Below are 9,133 nucleotides of genomic sequence, written 5' to 3' on the forward strand. Positions count from 1 at the left end.
TCATCATCTTTATGTAAAAATGAAAAATGTAAAAAATGAAAAATGTGGATATATATATTAATTAATTAACTATTTTTATTGTTTAATTTGTTATTAAATAAAAATTATTTAGTTTTATATATTTAAAAAATAATTGCAACGAACAATTACAATCTCGAAATTTTTATTATGTTAGATGAGTACATTCACAAAACTCCAGCTAAATATCATCATGAATCTGTAAATGTAGAAATCTATAGTCTAATAGTAACAAGTGAACAGAACAATTTATTTTAGATATGTTCCGAATAGAATATGGGATGGATTTAAGTGTTTTACGTAATTTATTTTACATATCTGCATAAATACATATCATTTATAAGCATAAAATACTTTTCTGTCTTTTTTACTTACATTTTTCAACTATTTGGCTCTTACTCCACATTCACAAATTTTGCAAACTCGGTGTTTAAATACCTGTACTTTGTATCTTAATATTCTCTTAAGGTATTTCATTAGTTAATGCAATGACGTTTCTTCATAATCAAAGGTATTACAATAAAAAATTTTAAATTCATCACAATATGATTTTCCAAATTATAGATGTATAATCTATTTCGGTAACGAAGGAATGAAAAAAAATTGCAGATTATATATCTAGAAACGTAATATTTTTCAAACCAGCGCTTTTATCACAAAATTAATTAATGTCTAACTAAAAAGGACAGAAATATTATTATTTTTTATTATTATTTAAATTTATTATTTTTTGCTGAATGACTTACGTCTCCGACACGTCTTCAAATCTTAAACATTGGGGATCCATTTCTGCTAGTAATTGTTCTCTGTAGTATAATTCCTCTTTTCCTCCTCCTTCTTCTTCATCAAATAAGCGTCGATAATAAAAAATTTCACGGCGAACCTTTTTCATTGCGCTGAAATATTTTTTATTTAATGAAGAATCATAGATGTCGTCGGAGCTTAAATTATCAGACGATAAGTTCAAAAAACAGGATCTATTTATTATTGGTCAGGGGAAATAACAGTTACAAAATCAGATATCCGGAGTAAATAAAAAGAATTACTAATAACTTTTTGTATGAAGTTTACTTCATCGTTACATTAAAGGAAAGACCCCGATATCCCTTTGCGAGTTCTTTTATTGCCTCTGGAAAGGCGGAGCTTCCAAGAAATGACGTCAGCCTCGTCAGCCAATCCAGTTCGCTTTAAATATTTCCAGAACATTCTATAACTGTACGTGTAGAGAAGGCGGGAAAAACAACTTGACTACGGGGCTGTAGATTTAATTTCACGTACTTTCAAATAAGAGACCATCGCCATTAAAAATGAAGAGAACATACAGTTAGAATTTTGAGTGTATTCTTGACTATGGCATTTTATTATTACAAATATATATATTATATATATGTAAATTGTAACAAAATACTATGGCCGGTTTAAGAAAAATTGACGACCTCAAAATTAACTATTCTAAATTTTATGTTCCCTACCTAAATTCATCTGTTCTCACAAATTCGAGACGTTTTCATGTTACATAAAGCTGCTTGAAAAAAAGTTACCTAAAACTAATACTATACTAAATATTCGTTAAAAATACTGCTCACGGGTTAACTATGTCATTCTTTTTTTCCCTAACGTCTGCTCTGAAAATACCGCGCTGTTTTACCTTACTGAAGCGATTACGTCATTTTCTTTAACAAAAAAACAATGTGCACAGAATTTATCGCATTTCGTTAATTTTGTATAAATATCTACTAAAAAGGTTTTAAATTCGTAAAAATAAAGGTTGTGATACTTCAATTTCAGTTGTGTTAACTGTGTCAAGATAGCTTTTACCTTTAGCCAATACTATCTTCTCAGCCGTCATAAATATGGAAAGCTGTTATAAGTTCCACAGTTTTCATCTACACGTTAAATTGTGGCGTATATAAATTTAATATATATATACGTTTGAGGTCATTGATTTAATAAATCCCTATTTTTCCTTTTTTTGTCAAAAATAATATGTTTGCGAGCATTTTAACCAGATTGCAAAAGATTTTTAAAGGCGTTATGTTCCACGAAGTAAGTTATTCAAACTCTTCAAAACCGATAAATATGGAACTGAATATTCATCTTATTAACCTAAATTCCATATGAGGATATACAGTTAACATAGGGAATGATGCTGCTGGTACCAGAAGCGCAAGATGCATATTTAAAGATCTGATTGACATCCATCATCTCAGATCCAGCCTTGCATTCAAGAACGAAATTTCCAAACATGATTTAATTAAAATGGCAATGAGGACGGGAAGAGGCAGATACAAGAAGACCGCCCTGCAGTTACTACCCGCAAGTATCCCTATAAAGTGTATCAGCTCATTTTCTCCAGGTAGTTTGGGACAAATCATGGAAAGTTTCCATTTTATGTACAGCGATTCTTAAAACGAAACGTAAAATGGGAGCGCAGAACATTTGCACATCTAACAGATCTTGAGCTTTATATATGGCACCGTCCTTTAGTTTCAATTATTAGAGACATTTGCAAGGATTTCCAACAAAAATCCGGAAAATATTTATTCTACAATACAAAATGTATATCTGCACTTCAACACTTTATGAAATATATTATAGAAAATGAAGGCACTGTGCTTATACGTATCTAATCATGTTACATGAGTGAATAAACAAGTATTTAAGAGGAAGTAAATTTTGTAGCATCTCCTGTGTACATATGCAAAGAGCAAGTAAACAACATATAATTAAATCGATTTCTTTCCATCTGTATATGCTGAATAATTTTTTTCTTCCCTTTTCTACTATTTTATTACTTTATATGTTTAGAAAAAGAACAGTTGGTTCCGTTGACGAGGCTAATCAAATTTCCAGTCGAGCGCAATTAATCAATGCCTGTGCTCTCAAGCTGATGGCTGCGTATGCTGAGCCGATTGGCTGATGTCGATTGTTTCGGCAATTTCGGCACACGTTTTAAAATTGCCTTCATCACTTAACGGGACATGCGTTCAAAATACATATTTACACATTAACTTAAATGTATAAAAAATAAACGAAAACTAAAGAAGCATTAAAAACACAATTTCTCTCTTTGATCATCTACTGTTCCTCAATATTATTACGAATTTGGTATTTAAAAAGCTAATGTTAGTTCAATTATAAATTAAATGGTTTTATTTCCCGCGCAGTGCAGCGCTTGACGAATATTAAAAGAAAGCTAAGCCGGAAATTTGAAAATACAAGAGCGCGTGCATTAAATAAATAAATATCTGTTTTCGATTTCGAGAAAGTACTAGAAAATTCTAGCGCGTGATTTTAAAATCTTATAAAAGGAGGAAAACATCTCAGTTCGTAGAACGTGAATTTGAGTTGATACGAATGTTTTTTGAGTTCGTATTATTATTTTGCTCTACGAGTGTGATTCTAAAATTTAGGAAGTGAAGGAAATTTATTTATAAATAGTAAGTGTTTTTCGTTGGTCTCTTTCGAGAGGTGTACTTGGAGTAGCTCATCTGGACAAGTTCGTGAGTATATTTTTGATTTCTACGCTTTCATTATGGACATTGTCTTGTACATCGATAGGATAGCTTGACTTAGTAAATATGGATGAGATAAATGATTTAGCAATCCTTAATAAGCGCGATATTGTTGAGAATATTCTTAAACATGTCACGATTGAGGATTGTAGGCAGATTATGTCTGAGTTTAACTTAGCGTTTAACACGCTTAGAAATGGCTTACGGAAAATCACCCCAGAAATGGAGCAATGGCTCCAAAAAACCTATGCAGAGCTTGAGAAGTGTGTAGCGATTAAACAAGCTCCAGGAGATTCAGTGCAAAATATCTGCGGTAGCATCCCGTTAGTTAATACTAGCAATGATTCGACATCTAATCAAACTACAAAGCAACCCAAACCAGTTTCAAATGTTATTCAGGAAATAAGCAAAATAAATAATTATAATGAAAAATGGATTACACCCAAAAAATACCACAAACGCACACTTAGTGAAAGCAGCAACGGTTCAATGACGTCAACCAAAAATAAATACGCTTCATTAAAAATAGATGATAAAATGGACACTACAAATGTTAGTTCGCTAAACTCACAAGAAGACAGTACTAATAATGAAGGTGATTTCATTACGCCCAACAAAAAGGCTAACAGAATTCCGCCGATTATCATTTCAGATGTCACGGACTGGAAAGCCCTCAGAGATAATATTAAGCAATTTACCATATCCATGGAATGTATACAGAAAGGTGGTGATATCCACATTAAAGTTAAATCGGACACTGAGTATCGTGAAGTCACGAGATACCTAGACGAAAAGGAAATTCCTTACCATACCTTTCCTCTCCCTCAGGATAAACCGATAAGAGTTGTAATCAAAAAATTATCTGTTCACACCAAACCCGAGGACATTATGGAAGAACTAATAGACAATAACATCCCGGTTAAAACAGTAAGACAAGTTACCAAGAAAATAGACAATGAAATTGTCAAACTACCCACTTTCATGGTTGAAGTCAAACGCAGCATAGAAGGCAAGAAAATATACAACATAACGCATATTCTAGATTTGGCTGTTAAAATTACTCCCTTCAGACCCACTCCAGGACACAAACAGTGTCACCACTGTCAGAGGTATGGCCACAGTCGTGCTCACTGTACGCACAAGCCCAGGTGTTTAAAATGCGGGCAAAACCATATTACTACTACATGTACAAAAGACAGAAACTTACCAGGCAAATGTTGCCTCTGCGGAGGCCCCCACATTAGTTCGTACCGTGGTTGCGAAATGCATCCGGATAACTTGAAAAGAAAAATTGCAGAAAAAGAATTCCAAAAAGAAGCGAGAAAAACTTCAAAAAATAGTCCCCCTGATATCAACTTAGAAAATTTCCCACCTCTTCCAAGAAGAAACATAACTCAAAATAGCAGTGAAAATGTTAATGAGCAAAATGCTTCATCCACCAATCAGGACGCAGCTGTCGAAAGTGAGAACTTAGGCTCCGTTTCCGATTTCATAATTTGGCTGAAGAAATTATTCCTGCAAGGAAAAAATCTCTTCGAGCGGTTCTTAAAATCTAAATCAATATTGGAAAAAATCCAAGTCGGCTGGGAAGCCTTTGAACTTTTATCAAGCATCAATTATGAATTTTAACCACATTAACAGTAATTCAAGAACTCACCTCACTGCCCCCAGCAGTTTAAATCTTGCATTTTTTAACGCCAACGGTATTCGCCACAAGAACGTTGAAGTTGCAAACTTCCTTACTCACCATAATATTGATGTGTTTCTAGTGAATGAAACTTGGCTCAGACCTAATGATAAGTTCAAGATCAATGGTTACAACGCATTCAGGACGGACAGAGACCATAACAGGGGCGGCGGTACTATGATATTAATTAAAAGGCATCTGCACGCCAACGAGTTTAATATTCCCAATAGCAGCAGCATTGAAACCACTGCGATCGTTGTGCATTCGCGGACAAATGAGCCGATTGTCATCATCTCGGCTTATAATCCCCCCAGAAACATTCTCACCAACAATGACTTGCAAATTTTTAACAATATCACTCACCCTGTTGTTATAGCAGGGGACCTGAATTCTAAACATCATAGCTGGAATTCTCAAAGAAATAACACAAATGGCAACAAACTTTACAACTATGCTCTTACGAATGACCTTAGAATTTTTGGACCAACGGAACCTACCAGGTATCATCATACAGGCAGCTCGGATGTTCTCGACATTGTTATTACAAAAAATATCCAGCAAATCCCTTTCCTACAGGTGATTAATCAATTAACCTCTGACCATCTCCCTGTTAAATTTACTTACCATGGCTTTGAGAAGACCTTGCCTTTAAAGAAAATTATAAACTGGCAGAAATTCAATAATTCTCTAGAACAATTACCTGCACACCCGGCTCTTGCCGATATTGTAGACATTGAGTACAATATCACTAAGATCAATAGTAAAATTAAGAAAGCCCTTGATGACTCCACCAAATTCAAAGATTATAAGAAAGATAAGCTCCCCGACCACATCATTGAGAAAATAAAAGACAAAAACCGCACAGCAAAAATCTGGCGAAGAACAGGCGATCCCACTGTTAAAAGAAATCTGAACAGAAAAATTAGGAACATCAAGACCCTCCTCCTAGAGTACAGATCAAATTGTTGGGACGATTTCTTAGACTCCATGGATTTCTCTCCGAATACAGTCTGGCGTATTGGAAATTCCTTAAGGAATACTAATAACAGAAATATTGGTCCTCTCCACACCAGTAGTGGAATTGCTTATTCTGAACATGACATGGCTGAAGCCCTTGCGCAGCATCTAGAAAAGACGTTCACCAATCATGCCTCTAATAATGATGAGACAGATGAAGAAGTCGATAATTTCATTAACCACCTAGCTGACAGAAATTGTAATAATCACTTCAACCCAACTTCTCCAGCAGAAATAAGTAATATAATTAGCAACTTAAAGTCCAGGAAAGCTCCCGGCTACGATAGCATCACCAATACGGTTCTCAAAGCTCTCCCAAGAACCTACATAGTCCTCATTACAAACATAGTCAATGCTTGTATGAGGCTCAATTACTTTCCGCAACAGTGGAAGCACGCGCAGATAATTACGTTTGTCAAGCCGGGGAAAAACCCAAAGAACTTAAACTCCTACCGTCCGATCAGCCTTCTCCCCAGTTTGGGAAAGGTATTTGAGCGTGTGCTCCAAAAGAGATTAACTCGACATCTAGAGGATAAGGAAATTATATGTAAAGAGCAGTTTGGTTTTAGAGCCGGTCATAGTACCGTGCACCAACTACTGAACGTTAAAGAATTTATTGCAGACTCCTTCGCAAAAAAGAACACAATCGCCAGCTGCTTTCTAGACCTAGAAAACGCATTTGACAAGGTGTGGCATGAGGGTCTCCTCTACAAGCTGCACCTTGTTCATCTGCCCATCAGTTTTATTAAGCTCATGAAAAGTTATCTTAAAAACAGGACCTTTCAGGTAAAAATTAATGACTCTCTCTCTTCAAGAAAAAGAATTAAAAGCGGAGTGGCTCAAGGAAGCGTTCTGGGACCGCTTCTGTTTAATATCTACACGAATGATATGCCGGTTCCTTTGAATGCAAAAGTAGTAAAATATGCCGACGACACAGCAATTTTAACCAAGTCGCTAAAACCTCAGCTCGCTGTAGATAAACTTGAAAGCGCAGTAAATATCATAGCACACTATTATGATTCATGGAAATTAAAAGTAAATCCGTCAAAGAGCCAAATTCTCCTTTTCAGACGTCATCGGAAGTTCACTCTTATAAATGTAAATATAAAAATTAATGATCAAGCCCTAGCAATTGTTTCAAGTACCAAGTATCTAGGAGTGGTCTTCGACTCACAGCTGTTATTCAAAGAACACACGGAGTATGCCTTGCGCAAAGCCACCGCTGCTAAAATGTCTCTTTACCCTTTAATAAGAAGAAATGCTAAATTAAATATCAGTCTCAAGAAGAAGATCTATACCAGCTTAATAAGACCCACCCTACTTTATGCAGTGCCTATCTGGGCCACTGTGTACAAGACTTATAGACACAAACTACAGGTCTTTCAGAACAAAATACTCAGACAAATTGTTGACTCCCCATGGTTCGTACATAACCTGCAGATACATAAAGAACTAAAAATAAGACCCATAGATGATCAAATTCTCACCACGAGCCACAATTTCTATGCTAAAATAGAACTTTCTCAATACGAACATATCCGTAATCTGATAAATTATGATCCTACTATAGAAATTGCAGCAAAGCGCCCAAGAGGCATCTTCCATAACAGCAAATGGTGAAATGTGTATATATTGTACATAGTACTATTATCTTTATTTTATCTTCATTGTGTCATTTTACCAGTGTCTTTGAAACTTTATAGACTTATGGACATGATCCGTGTACCTGGATCTTCAAAGCACTGATCTTATATTTGTCATTTTCGTAATCTTCTTATTGTTATATCAGAGACTTTGTAATATTGTGGACTTATGGACATGATCCGTGTACCTGGATCTTCAAAGCTCTGATTATTTATTGCTAGTGTGAAATGTTTTTCACCATTTGCCACTTCGCTCAAATACCGCCGTCCCTATATGTACATAGTGTATAGTTACAGTAACTCATGTGCCTCAGTGTTGTACAAGAACTTTAGTGTTTAATTTCTCAGACCAAGACTTCACTGAATTGTGATATCTACTATTTCAAGATGCATTGGGCTGTGGACAGTTCACGGGAGGGTGACTCCCACGTGACTACCACTGTCCAATCCGTGTTTTACAGAAAGGATGAATTTGAATATTTTGTTTAGCTAATCTGTTGCACTTAGTTGTGCCATTTGTCTTCATTTAGGTCGTGATATTAGTTTAATTATTCCAATCTAGATAACCTGTTTCAAAACTTGATAATTATTAATATTTCCAATATTTCTCATTGTACGCGTAAGCTGGTGACCACCCGCGTGACAGGCTCCTGCCAATCATCTCCCTTACTCCACCTACATTTCACAAAATTTGACAAGTTTCGCCTAGTTGGCGCGGCGTAAATCGCCTTAATTAAAAACTTAAGTACCAACGCCTTAGGGCAATTTACCAACAGAGACGGTTAAAGTAGCGGTTGGCTACTAATTGCCGCCTAGCCATTGACTCGATTTCGATTTCGAGTTCGTAGAAGTTGCTTAGTTTGTTGTTGTTTAGAAAACTGCTCTTGTTGATTGTAGCGAATTCGCGGATTAGCTTTCTTTAGCTGTTTTGAATTACATTCTATTGGACATTTGAGTAGTTAAATGATAACTAGTGTGAGATATTGCAATACTGCATGATAATTTGAGAAAATTTAAGCATTTTTGTTGTTATAATAATAAATTTTTGTTCATTTTTATCGGACTTGTGCATTCATTTCGTAACGAACCCGTACGCACGCAACAATATTAAATCTGCTGGAAACAATTTAATACATTTAAATACAATTACATTTCACTGAAGTAATTTATTAATTGTTTAAATCTTTTCTCCTGTTAAATTAATAGTTCACTCAACAAATTGCATTTTAATGCGCTTTCCTAATACAAAAAAA

The sequence above is a fragment of the Stegodyphus dumicola genome, chromosome 3 (assembly GCF_044657685.1).
Source record: "Stegodyphus dumicola isolate Sdum_Otavi_A_Nest chromosome 3, ASM4465768v1".
In the NCBI taxonomy this organism is placed as follows: Eukaryota; Metazoa; Arthropoda; class Arachnida; order Araneae; family Eresidae; genus Stegodyphus; species Stegodyphus dumicola.